The following is a 12,993-nucleotide window of genomic DNA, read 5'->3' on the forward strand; positions in this document are numbered from 1 at the left end:
CCAGCTATTGTCGTTCTTTTAACGTAACGTTACGTAATCAACACTGCTAGCTAGCCAGCTAGCCCCCGAATAGCAGCACTGTAGAAACTATTACACTCGACGGAACGACTTGATTAGTGTAGTGTCAACAACGTAGCCACTGCCAGCTAGCCTACTCCAGCAGTACTGTATCATTTCAATCATTTTAGTCAATAAGATTCTTGCTACGTAAGCTTAACGTTCTGAACATTCGATAAGTGTAGTCCACTTGTCATTCCAATCTCCTTTGCATTAGCGTAGCCTCTTCTGTAGCCTGTCAACTATGTGTCTATCTATCCCTGTTCTCTCCTCTCTGCACAGACCATACAAACGCTCCACACCGCGTGGCCGCGGCACCCTAATCTGGTGGTCCCAGCGCGCACGACCCACGTGGAGTTCCAGGTCTCCGGTAGCCTCTGGAACTGCCGATCTGCGGCCAACAAGGCAGAGTTCATCTCAGCCTATGCCTCCCTCCAGTCCCTCGACTTCTTGGCACTGACGGAAACATGGATCACCACAGATAACACTGCTACTCCTACTGCTCTCTCTTCGTCCGCCCACGTGTTCTCGCACACCCCGAGAGCTTCTGGTCAGCGGGGTGGTGGCACCGGGATCCTCATCTCTCCCAAGTGGTCATTCTCTCTTTCTCCCCTTACCCATCTGTCTATCGCCTCCTTTGAATTCCATGCTGTCACAGTTACCAGCCCTTTCAAGCTTAACATCCTTATCATTTATCGCCCTCCAGGTTCCTCGGAGAGTTCATCAATGAGCTTGATGCCTTGATAAGCTCCTTTCCTGAGGACGGCTCACCTCTCACAGTCCTGGGCGACTTTAACCTCCCCACGTCTACCTTTGACTCATTCCTCTCTGCCTCCTTCTTTCCACTCCTCTCCTCTTTTGACCTCACCCTCTCACCTTCCCCCCTACTCACAAGGCAGGCAATACGCTCGACCTCATCTTTACTAGATGCTGTTCTTCCACTAACCTCATTGCAACTCCCCTCCAAGTCTCCGACCACTACCTTGTATCCTTTTCCCTCGCGCTCTCATCCAACACTTCCCACACTGCCCCTACTCGGATGGTATCGCGCCGTCCCAACCTTCGCTCTCTCTCTCCCGCTACTCTCTCCTCTTCCATCCTATCATCTCTTCCCTCTGCTCATACCTTCTCCAACCTATCTCCTGATTCTGCCTCCTCAACCCTCCTCTCTTCCCTTTCTGCATCCTTTGACTCTCTATGTCCCCTATCCTCCAGGCCGGCTCGGTCCTCCCCTCCCGCTCCGTGGCTCGACGACTCATTGCGAGCTCACAGAACAGTGCTCCGGGCAGCCGAGCGGAAATGGAGGAAAACTCGCCTCCTGCGGACCTGGCATCCTTTCACTCCCTCCTCTCTACATTTTCCTCCTCTGTCTCTGCTGCTAAAGCCACTTTCTTCCGCTCTAAATTCCAAGCATCTGCCTCTAACCCTAGGAAGCTCTTTGCCACCTTCTCCTCCCTCCTGAATCCTCCTCCCCCTCCCCCCCTCCTCCCTCTCTGCAGATGACTTCGTCAACCATTTTGAAAAGAAGGTCGACGACATCCGATCCTCGTTTGCAAAGTCAAACAACACCGCTGGTTCTGATCACACTGCCCTACCCTGTGCTCTGACCTCTTTCTCCCCTCTCTCTCCAGATGAAATCTCGCTTCTTGTGACGGCCGGCCGCCCAACAACCTGCCCGCTTGACCCTATCCCCTCCTCTCTTCTCCAGACCATTTCCGGAGACCTTCTCCCTTACCTCACCTCGCTCATCAACTCATCCCTGACCGCTGGCTACGTCCCTTCCGTCTTCAAGAGAGCGAGAGTTGCACCCCTTCTGAAAAAACCTACACTCGATCCCTCCGATGTCAACAACTACAGACCAGTATCCCTTCTTTCTTTTCTCTCCAAAACTCTTGAACGTGCCGTCCTTGGCCAGCTCTCCCGCTATCTCTCTCAGAATGACCTTCTTGATCCAAATCAGTCAGGTTTCAAGACTAGTCATTCAACTGAGACTGCTCTTCTCTGTATCACGGAGGCGCTCCGCACTGCTAAAGCTAACTCTCTCTCCTCTGCTCTCATCCTTCTAGACCTATCGGCTGCCTTCAACACTGTGAACCATCAGATCCTCCTCTCCACCCTCTCCGAGTTGGGCATCTCCGGTGCGGCCCACGCTTGGATTGCGTCCTACCTGACAGGTCGCTCCTACCAGGTGGCGTGGCGAGAATCTGTCTCCTCGCCACGCGCTCTCACCACTGGTGTCCCCCAGGGCTCTGTTCTAGGCCCTCTCCTATTCTCGCTATACACCAAGTCACTTGGCTCTGTCATAACCTCACATGGTCTCTCCTATCATTGCTATGCAGACGACACACAATTAATCTTCTCCTTTCCCCCTTCTGATGACCAGGTGGCGAATCGCATCTCTGCATGTCTGGCAGACATATCAGTGTAGATGACGGATCACCACCTCAAGCTGAACCTCGGCAAGACGGAGCTGCTCTTCCTCCCGGGGAAGGACTGCCCGTTCCATGATCTCGCCATCACGGTTGGCAACTCCATTGTGTCCTCCTCCCAGAGCGCTAAGAACCTTGGCGTGATCCTGGACAACACCCTGTCGTTCTCAACTAACATCAAGGCGGTGGCCCGTTCCTGTAGGTTCATGCTCTACAACATCCGCAGAGTACGACCCTGCCTCACACAGGAAGCGGCGCAGGTCCTAATCCAGGCACTTGTCATCTCCCGTCTGGATTACTGCAACTCGCTGTTGGCTGGGCTCCCTGCCTGTGCCATTAAACCCCTACAACTCATCCAGAACGCCGCAGCCCGTCTGGTGTTCAACCTTCCCAAGTTCTCTCACATCACCCCGCTCCTCCGCTCTCTCCACTGGCTTCCAGTTGAAGCTCGCATCCGCTACAAGACCATGGTGCTTGCCTACGGAGCTGTGAGGGGAACGGCACCGCAGTACCTCCAGGCTCTGATCAGGCCCTACACCCAAACAAGGGCACTGCGTTCATCCACCTCTGGCCTGCTCGCCTCCCTACCACTGAGGAAGTACAGTTCCCGCTCAGTCCAGTCAAAACTGTTCGCTGCTCTGGCCCCCCAATGGTGGAACAAACTCCCTCACGACGCCAGGACAGCGGAGTCAATCACCACCTTCCGGAGACACCTGAAACCCCACCTCTTCAAGGAATACCTAGGATAGGATAAAGCAATCCTTCTCACCCCCCCTTAAATGATTTAGATGCACTATTGTAAAGTGGCTGTTCCACTGATGTCAGAAGGTGAATTCACCAATTTGTAAGTCGCTCTGGATAAGAGCGTCTGCTAAATGACTTAAATGTAATGTTAAATGTGAGAGAGAGAGTGTTTGTGTGTGCGAGAGTGTGTGTATGAGAGTGTGTGTGTGTGTGTCTGTGTCCATTCCTGTCAAAGCTCCAGGACAGGACACTGGGGTGTGTGAAGCCTGTCCATCTCCTCTCCGGATCCTTTGAGAACGGTTAAAACCAAGAAAATGTAAGATAGAAAATCGCTTCATCTTTTTCTCCTCTTGTTTCTCATCTCTTTTCTACTCTCTCACCTCCTTTGCTTCTGACGTTCCCTTTCTCTGTGTTCTTTTTCGAATATTTCTTTCAGCAGCTCACTCACTCACTCACTCACTCACTCACTCACAGGGTAGTGCAGAGCGGTGCAGAGCTGCAGCTTAGTGACAGAGGGAGAGAGTGTGGGTTAAGGCAATGTGGCTTGTACCAAGTTGACACCCACAGGGGCGACATCATGTGATAGGATTTTACATTTACATTTACATTTAAGTCATTTAAGCAGACGCTCTTATCCAGAGCGACTTACAAGTTAATTTTTACCTTTTATTTAACCAGGCAAGTCAGTTAAGAACACATTCTTATAGGATAAGGTTGAGCAGTGCTTTTTACATAATATGGAGGAATGTTCCAGGGTTAGTGTGTGAAAATATAAGTATTTTGTGTGTGAAAAAAGTCTGTATGTTTCTAAGAGACAATTGTGGGGGGAAAAATTGAAGGTTGTGTATCTAACAAAGTAAAGATAAGGAAAATATGGTAGTGAAGGAAAATTGGAAATGGACCTAAAAATTGCTTTCCTATTGTTAAAACCAAAAAGACACTTTCTAACACTTTTCTATCCTCATATTTGGTTTACACCTCTGTTCATGTCCTCATATTTGGTTTACACCTCTGCTCTGTCCATGTCCTTTTACTTATTTTTCCTGTTCTGACAGTGAATGACAGGACAGGACTGGATGGGCAGAACTCACCAGTCACCAGCTCTGACCTTCTAACCCAATACATTCTGCATCTCTGTACACTGCCCATTCCTCCAGAAATATACATAATTCTTGTAGCCTTTTTGCGAACAGGGACTCCCAAGGACTTGGTGCAGTTTGCGGCTGACATTGTTTTGTTGCTAAATATACTGTAGGAAACAAAGAGGATTTCACTGCATTAGAAAAAAGGCCCTCATGCTGGAAACAAACAAATCATTCTGTTGTCATCCAGAGTCACATTTCTTTTTCAAGCTATAGCACACAATATTTTACATACAGAAGGTTTTTAAAGGACCAAAGAGTTTGGTCTGCTTCGTGTTTTCATTTTTGACATGGAAAAAATATTGCGATATTGATATCAACACAGCACTACTATTATTGGGATTGAACATGCAACCCTGGGAGCCAGAGCTTGGGGCTTACGCCCATTCAACACCACTGTCCACAACGCCCTAGCAAAACCCAAGCCTACTTGATGGTAATAGTGCTCACCATTGCATTTAGTGCCCGGAATTGAAGGCATTTCCCAACGTCCTGGGTACCTGGACAGAGGTCTGATTTTGAAGTGGATCTTGGGCAACCTGGTTCAGCGCAAAGCAGAAGTGGGCATGATGTAAGGGTCCAATGCTGTGCATAAAATCCAACGTATGTCTTTTAAACAGCATGTGTCTTACTGTAAGTGGCCTGCTTCATTGTATGGTAATTGTGAGTTTGACTGCTGCACCTTAGACAATTGAAATAAAGAGTTGCACAAGCACACACACACACACACACACACACACACACACACACACACACACACACACACACACACACACACACACACACACACACACACACACACACACACACACACACACACACACACACACACACACACACACACACACACACACACACACACGGTCACTTGGGGAGTTGATAATAAGTTGAGCCTGAGGGGTTCTGACAGGCCCTCACTCCTCTCTCTGTAATAAGGGGCTACTAACAGCAAATTACATCACACATGTGCAGCTGGAAATTACGAGGCAGCTCTACAGCGAACCGCCAACACTTAAAAATTCCTCTCACTGTGTAGCGCACTGTGTACAATCCTAATTATACGGGGGAATAGGGCGATGATGTATGACACAGTCTCATCTTAACTGTGATGTCTGTTCTGGGGATTGTATTCTCCCAGCTGCCTACTCACACATCATCTAACAGACTAGAGTACCTTCTACTGGGATAACATACTGTATGTCTGATAAGACAAGGACAGTAGGGGAAGAGAGTGAAAAGAGGGGGAGAGATACTGACATGGGGGAAGAAGATATGAAGCGATAGAGAATCAGGAGAGAGGGGGAAATGACAGTGGCAAAATGAATTGCAGGAGACAGTGGGGTGATAATGTTTTTAATCAGATGTAGTAATCTCCTTTACAACAGCCACAGATGAAGCTGGTGGAACTGAGAAATCACCAGAGGGAGTCCTACCAAGACAGGTCCACACCATGATTAACTAGAGCCATTACAAGGTTAGAAAGAGTCACAGGGAGAGTTACAGAAATACTGTACCAATATAAGCTAAAGGAGATGACAGATTGGTCAACACTGAATTAAACTGGTTTACATTACAATGGCATCCGAAAAGGAACCAGTCAGTTTGCAGTTGTGATACACAGAGACTGTACCAGCAACCACAATGTCACATTGACACTATTGGAATCCTTGTACTCACATTAGAACCTTACAGATTGCCTTATTTTCAGATTGGCTGTTTTTCTGGTGTATATTGGCACCTAGTGGTGGGCATTTTGTATTACACATCAGAAACAATTCTACATTTACATTTGAGTCATTCAGCAGACGCTCTTATCCAGATCGACTTACACATCGCAGATTTTTCACCTAGTTTATTCGGGAATTTGATACGGCAACCTTTTGGTGATGCTCTTAAGCGCTAGGCTACCTGCTACCTGCTGATAAAAGCTCGGCCGGCATATTCCCAAGCAAAAACACATTCCTGAGAATATCAACCGGTATTACTTTGTAAGTGTTAATAAATTGATACAATTTGAAAAATGTTCTAAATAATATTTTGGGGGATTCTTTTTTTTGTTTGTTGCTGCAGCAGAATCAAAAATGCATGCTCCACACACTATTGTGTGTGTGTTCTTGTTGGGCTCTATCAGTGCTGGCTTCCTGTATGAAACTGTGGCGTTGTCTCAATGTGCTGCAACATAATCTCAGATGTGGCTTGTGAGTCATGTTGTGGTAAACACACACATTTGAGTCATTTAGCAGACGCTCTTATCCAGAGTAACTTATAGGAGCAATTAGACTTAAGTGGCTTGCTCAAGGGCATATCAACAGATTTTTCACCTCATCGGCTCTGGGATTCAAACCAGCGGGGATTGCTGGCTTAATGATCTTAACCGCTAGGCTTCCTACCACTACATAAATACAGGGGACTTCAGTAATACATCAGACAACACAAGCCTGCTGACAGCTGTTTTTCAAGTACTGCAGAAGTTCTGCTTTTATTGCATGACTTTTGAGAGTCAATATACAGTGCCAATCAAAAGTTTGGACACACCTTATTCACTCAAGGGATTATCTTCATTTGGACTATTTTCTACATTGTAGAATAATAGTGAAGCCATCAAAACTATGAAATAACACATGTGGAATCATGTAGTAAGGGCTTTTTGAACCAAGGAGAGTGATGGAGTGCTGCATCAGATGACCTGGCCTCCACAATCACCTGACCTCAACTGGGATGAGTTGGACCGCAGAGTGAAGGAAAAGCAGCCAACCGGTGCTCAGCATATGTGTGAACTCCTTCAACACTGTTGGACAACCATTCCTCATGGAGCTGGTTTAGAGAATGTCAAGAGTGTGCAAGCTATCATCATGGCAAAGGGTAGCTACTTTGAAGAATCTAAAATATATTTAGATTTGTTCAACACTTTTTTGGTTACTACATGATTCCCTGTGTTATTTGATAGTTTTGATGTCTTCACTGTTATTCTACAATGTAGAAAAAATATAAATAAAGAAAAACCTTTGAATGAGTAGGTGTGTCCAAACTTTTGACTGGTACTATATATATATATTTCTTCTCTTTCTCTTAAAAAAAAAAATGCTTCTTGATGTTGCCACGGTAACAGACATCTGTTCATTCCTGTCTGCTAGGTCTGTGAGGACTGTGAGGTGAGAGCAGCCCTAGCTGTCTTTGTTTCTATAGAGGGCTCTTACAGCTCTGTAGAAGGTGATAATTAGCTGTTGTGTTGCTGGAAGGTCGAGAGGATTGTGCTTGCTGAATGGTGAAAAGACACTGCACATTCCTCACCTTCCCTACTGTGGGAGTGAGAAAGAAGTGAGAGAGAAAAATGCAGAGAGAGGTATTCCTTGTCCTTTTATATGTTGGCTAAAGACTACCTGCAAGTAAGTAAAGCCTGTCACGTCACGTGAAACTGGTTGAACATCCATTTGACACTTTCTCCAAGACCATAGCTTGGTCTGCCATCAAATTAACCAAAGCAAGACAGATTTGTGTCTGTCTATGCACTTCTGTGAGCACCTGGGCTTCTGTGTGATCACAATCTTCTCTGTCGTGGCTAGTGAGATCTGGTGAGACCACTGTGTTAGGTGTGATGGATCTGTGTTCAGGTCTCCAGTGTTTTCTAATATATATCTGTAGGGTTATGTCTCTGTAGGGTTGGCTTAAGGCATTGTGGTCGTATGAGATCTGGGGCAGTATGTATCATGCATCTCAGAGTACTAGTGCTGATCTAGGATCAGGTCACACCTGTCCATGTGAACTAAAAGGCCAAACTGATCCTAAATCAGCTCTGCTACTCTGACAAGCTTTATTTTTAAGGGCCCTGGTTAGGTTGTCTCTGTTAACTAGGTGTTGTAATGGGGATGGTGATATTTGGCAAGGCGGGCAGTGTCCTGTGTCTAAATGAGGGTCGCTGAGTCATTGAGAGAGTGCAAGCTGTTGAGGCCGGCTGACTAACAGTATCAGTTTGACTCTGCCTGTCGAACAGGGCAGAGTCGAATGTCCTTCATATTCTTCTGTGGAAGATATCAGTCACAAACACACACAACTTACAGCGGCCAAGGTTTGTCTCTGTCTCTGTCTCTCATTCTTACCCTGCCTCGTACTTTCTCTTTGTCTCACTATATCTATCCCATGTGTGTGAGGGTTTAATTCAGTGAAATTAGAGGGCATTCTGAGTCACATTTACTCACAATGAGCGCAGTGAGTGAAATTAGTCCTTGGAAATTGTGATAAACAGTAGTGGTATGGAGTCAAAGCACCCATTGTAGTAGAATAAATGCAGTAGGAGAACATATTTGCCAAAAAACATGTTGAAATTGTCAATGGAAGGCATAACAATAGGATGATTCTTATTGTGTAGAACTGTAGATTTATGTGTGACTATTATTTGCTAAGAATCGTATATGATTAGAGGGAAATGTAATGTGCTCTGATCTTTCAGTCAGAAAATAAGTTGTGTCATGTCTGCATTACTGAAGAAAGTACGAGAAGAATCGGAACACAGTATTCACACACTGTATTTGTTCATGTGTGTACAGTCTGTGTACTTTACGTGTTTGTATGTATTTACATACACCACCGGTCAATAGTTTTAGAACACCTACTCATTCAAGGGTTTTTCATCATTTTACTATTTTCTACATTGTAGAATAATAGTAAAGACATTAAAACTACGAAATAACACATATGGAATCATGTAAAAAAAAAGTGTTAAACAAATCAAAATGTATTTTTTATTTGAGATTCTTCAAGTGGCCATCCTTTGCCTTGATGACAGCTTTGCACACACTTGGCATTCTCTCAACCAGCTTCATGAGGTAGTCACCTGGAATGCATTTTAATTAACAGGTGTGCCTTGTTAAAAGTTAATTTGTGGAATTTCTTTCCTTCTTAATGCGTTTGAGCCAATCAGTTGTGTTGTAACATGGTAGGGGTGGTATACAGAAGATAGTCCTATTTGGTAAAAGTCCATATTATGGCAAGAACAGCTCAAATAAGCAAAGAGAAATGACAATCCAACAATACTTTAAGACATGAAGGTCAGTCAATCCATAAAATTTCAAGAACTTTGAACGTTTCTTCAAGTGCAGTTGCAAAAACCATCAAGCACTATGATGAAACTGGCTCTCTTGAGGACTGCCACAGGAATGTATGACCCAGAGTTACCACTGCTGCAGAGGACACGTTCATTAGAATTTACCAGCCTCAGAAGTTGCAGCCCGAATAAATGCTCAGAGTTCAAGCAACAGACACATCTCAACATCAACTGTTTTTATTTATTTATTTATTTCACCTTTATTTAACCAGGTAGGCAAGTTGAGAACAAGTTCTCATTTACAATTGCGACCTGGCCATGATAAAGCAAAGCAGTTTGACACATACAACAACACAGAGTTACACATGGAGTAAAACAAACATACAGTCAATAATATAATAGAAAAACAAGTCTATATACAATGTGAGCAAATGACGTGAGAGAAGGGAGGTAAAGGCAAAAAAGGCCATGGTGGTGAAGTTAATACAATATAGCAAGTAAAACACTGGAATGGTAGATTTGCAGTGGAAGAATGTGTAAGGTAGAGATATAAATAATGGGGTGCAAAGGAGCGAAATAAATAAATAAATACAGTAGGGGGCGAGGTAGTTCTTTGGGCTAAATTATAGATGGACTATGTACAGGTTCAGTAATCTGTGAGCTGCTCTGACAGCTGGTGCTTAAAGCTAGTGAGGGATATAAGTGTTTCCAGTTTCAGAGATTTTTGTAGTTTGTGCCAGTCATTGGCAGCAGAGAACTGGAAGGAGAGGCGGCCAAAGGAAGAATTGGTTTTGGGGTGACCAGAGAGATATACCTGCTGGAGTGCGTGCTACAGGTGGGAGCAGCTATGGTGACCAGCGAGCTGAGATAAGAGGGGACTTTACCTAGCAGGGTCTTGTAGATGACCTGGAGCCAGTGGGTTTGGCGACGAGTATGAAGCGAGGGCCAGCCAACGAGGGCGTACAGGTCGCAGTGGTGGGTAGTATATGGGGCTTTGGTGACAAAATGGATGGCACTGTGATAGACTGCATCCAATTTATTGACTAGGGTATTGGAGGCTATTTTGTAAATGACATCGTCAAAGTCGAGGATCTGTAGGATGGTCAGTTTTACAAGGGTATGTTTGGCGGCATAAGTGAAGGTTGCTTTGTTGCGAAATAGGAAGCCAATTCTAGATTTAACTTTGGATTGGAGATGTTCAGAGGAGACTGTGTGAATCAGGCCTTCATGCTCAAATTGCTGTAAAGAAACCACTACTAAAGGACACCAATAAGAAGAAGATACTTGCTTGGGCGAAGAAACATGAGCAATGGACATGAGACCGGTGGAAATGTGTCCATTGGTCTGGAGTCCAAAATTGAGATTTTTGATTCCAACTGCCATGTCTTTGTGAGAAGCATTGTGGGTGAACAGATGATCTCTGCATGTGTATTTCCCACTGTGAAGCATGGAGGAGGAGGTGTGATGGTGTGGGGGTGCTTTGCTGGTGACACTGTCTGTGATTTATTTAGAATACAGGCACACTTAACCAGCCTGGCTACCACATCATTCTGCAGCAATACACCATCCCATCTGTTTTAGGCTTAGTGGGACTATCATTTGTTTTTCAACAGGATAATGACCCAACACACCTTCAGGCTGTGTAAGGGCTATTTTACAAAGAAGGAGAGAGATGGAGTGCTGCATCAGATTACCTGGCCTCCACAATCCCCCGACCTCAGCCAAATTGAGATGGTTTGGGATGAGTCAGACCGCAGAGTGAAGGAAAAGCAGCCAACAAATGCTTAGTATATGTGGGAACTCCTTCAAGGCAGTTGGAAAAGCATTCTAGACGAAGATCGTTGAGAGTGTGTTATGTGTTATTTCATAGGTTTGATGCCTTCACTATTATTCCACAATGTAAAAAATAGTAAAAATGAATAAAAACTCTTGAATGAGTAGGTGTTCTAAAACTTTTGACCAGTAGTGTAGGTGCATGTGTGCAGTGTAAGAGTGTGTGCATGTACAGAATTTATTCATACCCCTTGACTTATTCCACATGGTTGTGTTACAGCCTGAAAACAAAAGTGATTAAATAAATAAAAAATCTCACCCAACTACACGCAATTTCTTATGACCACAAAGTTGAAACATGTTTTTAGACATATTAATTCATTGACATTAATTGAAAATGATTTTGTCTGTGATTAGCGCAATTCTGTTTATTTTTATCCTGAATAACTCCCTAGCCCTTGCCGATGTCAAGCATACCCATAACATGATCCAGCCACCACCATGCATGAAAATATGAAGAGTGGTACTCAATAAGGTGTTGTGGTGGATTTGCCCCAAACATAACACTTTGAATACAGGACATAAAGTACATGCCAAATTGTATACTTCAGATGTTATACTTATTGCAAACAGGATGCATGTTTTGAAAAATATTCCTTCTTTTCACTCCGCTATTTAGGTTAGTAATGTGGAGTAACTACAATGTTGTTCATCCCTCCTCAGTTTTCTATCACAGCCATTAACACAGCCCCCCCCAACATTCCGCTGAAAAGGCAGTGCGGGAAATTCAAAAATATTTTTGGGAAATATTTAACTTCCACACATTAACAAGTCCAATACAGAAAATGAAAGATAAACATCTTGTTAATCTACCCTTCATGTCCGATTTTTTAAAAATGTTTTACAGCGAAAACACAACATATATTTATGGAAGGACTCCTGTATCTTTGTAGCGACGTCACCATGCTCAAAGGGATATTGAATGTCTGCTTTTTTGTCATCTACCAATAGGTTCCCTTCTTTGCCAGGCTTTGGAAAACCTCCCTGGTCTTTGTGGTTGCAATCTGTTTCAATTTCAATGCTCTGAGTGACCTTACAGATAATTGCATGTTTGTGTTACAGAGATGAATGAGGTAGTCATTCAAAAATCACATTAAACACTATTATTGCACACAGATTGAGTCCATTCAATTTATTGTCACTTGTTAAGCACGTTTTTACTCCTGAACTTATTTAGACTGTCGTTTATCCTATCAACATAATTCCACTCTGACGTTATGGGGTTTTCAACCTCAGGAGGCTGAAGAAATTCGGCTTGTCACCAACCCACTAACAAACTTCTACAGATGCACAATCGAGAGTATCCTGGCGGGCTGTATCACCGCCTGGTACGGCAACTGCTCCGCCCACAACCGTAAGGCTCTCCAGAGGGTAGTGAGTACAACGCATCACCGGGGGCGAACTACCTGCCCTCCAGGACACCTACACCACCCGATGTTACAGGAAGGCCATAAAGATCATCAAGGACAACAACCACCCGAGCCACTGCCTGTTCACCCCGCTATCATCCAGAAGGCGAGGTCAGTACAGGTGCATCAAAGCTGGGACCGAGAGACTGAAAAACAGCTTCAATCTCAAGGCCATCAGGCTGTTAAACAGCCACCACTAACATTGAGTGGCTGCTGCAAACACACTGACTCAACTCCAGCCACTTTAATAATGGGAATGGATGGGAAATGATGTAAAATATATCACTAGCCACTTTAAACAATGCTACCTAATATAATGTTTACTTACCCTACATTAT

The sequence above is a fragment of the Oncorhynchus masou genome, chromosome 18, assembly GCF_036934945.1.
Source record: "Oncorhynchus masou masou isolate Uvic2021 chromosome 18, UVic_Omas_1.1, whole genome shotgun sequence".
NCBI classification, from domain to species: Eukaryota; Metazoa; Chordata; class Actinopteri; order Salmoniformes; family Salmonidae; genus Oncorhynchus; species Oncorhynchus masou.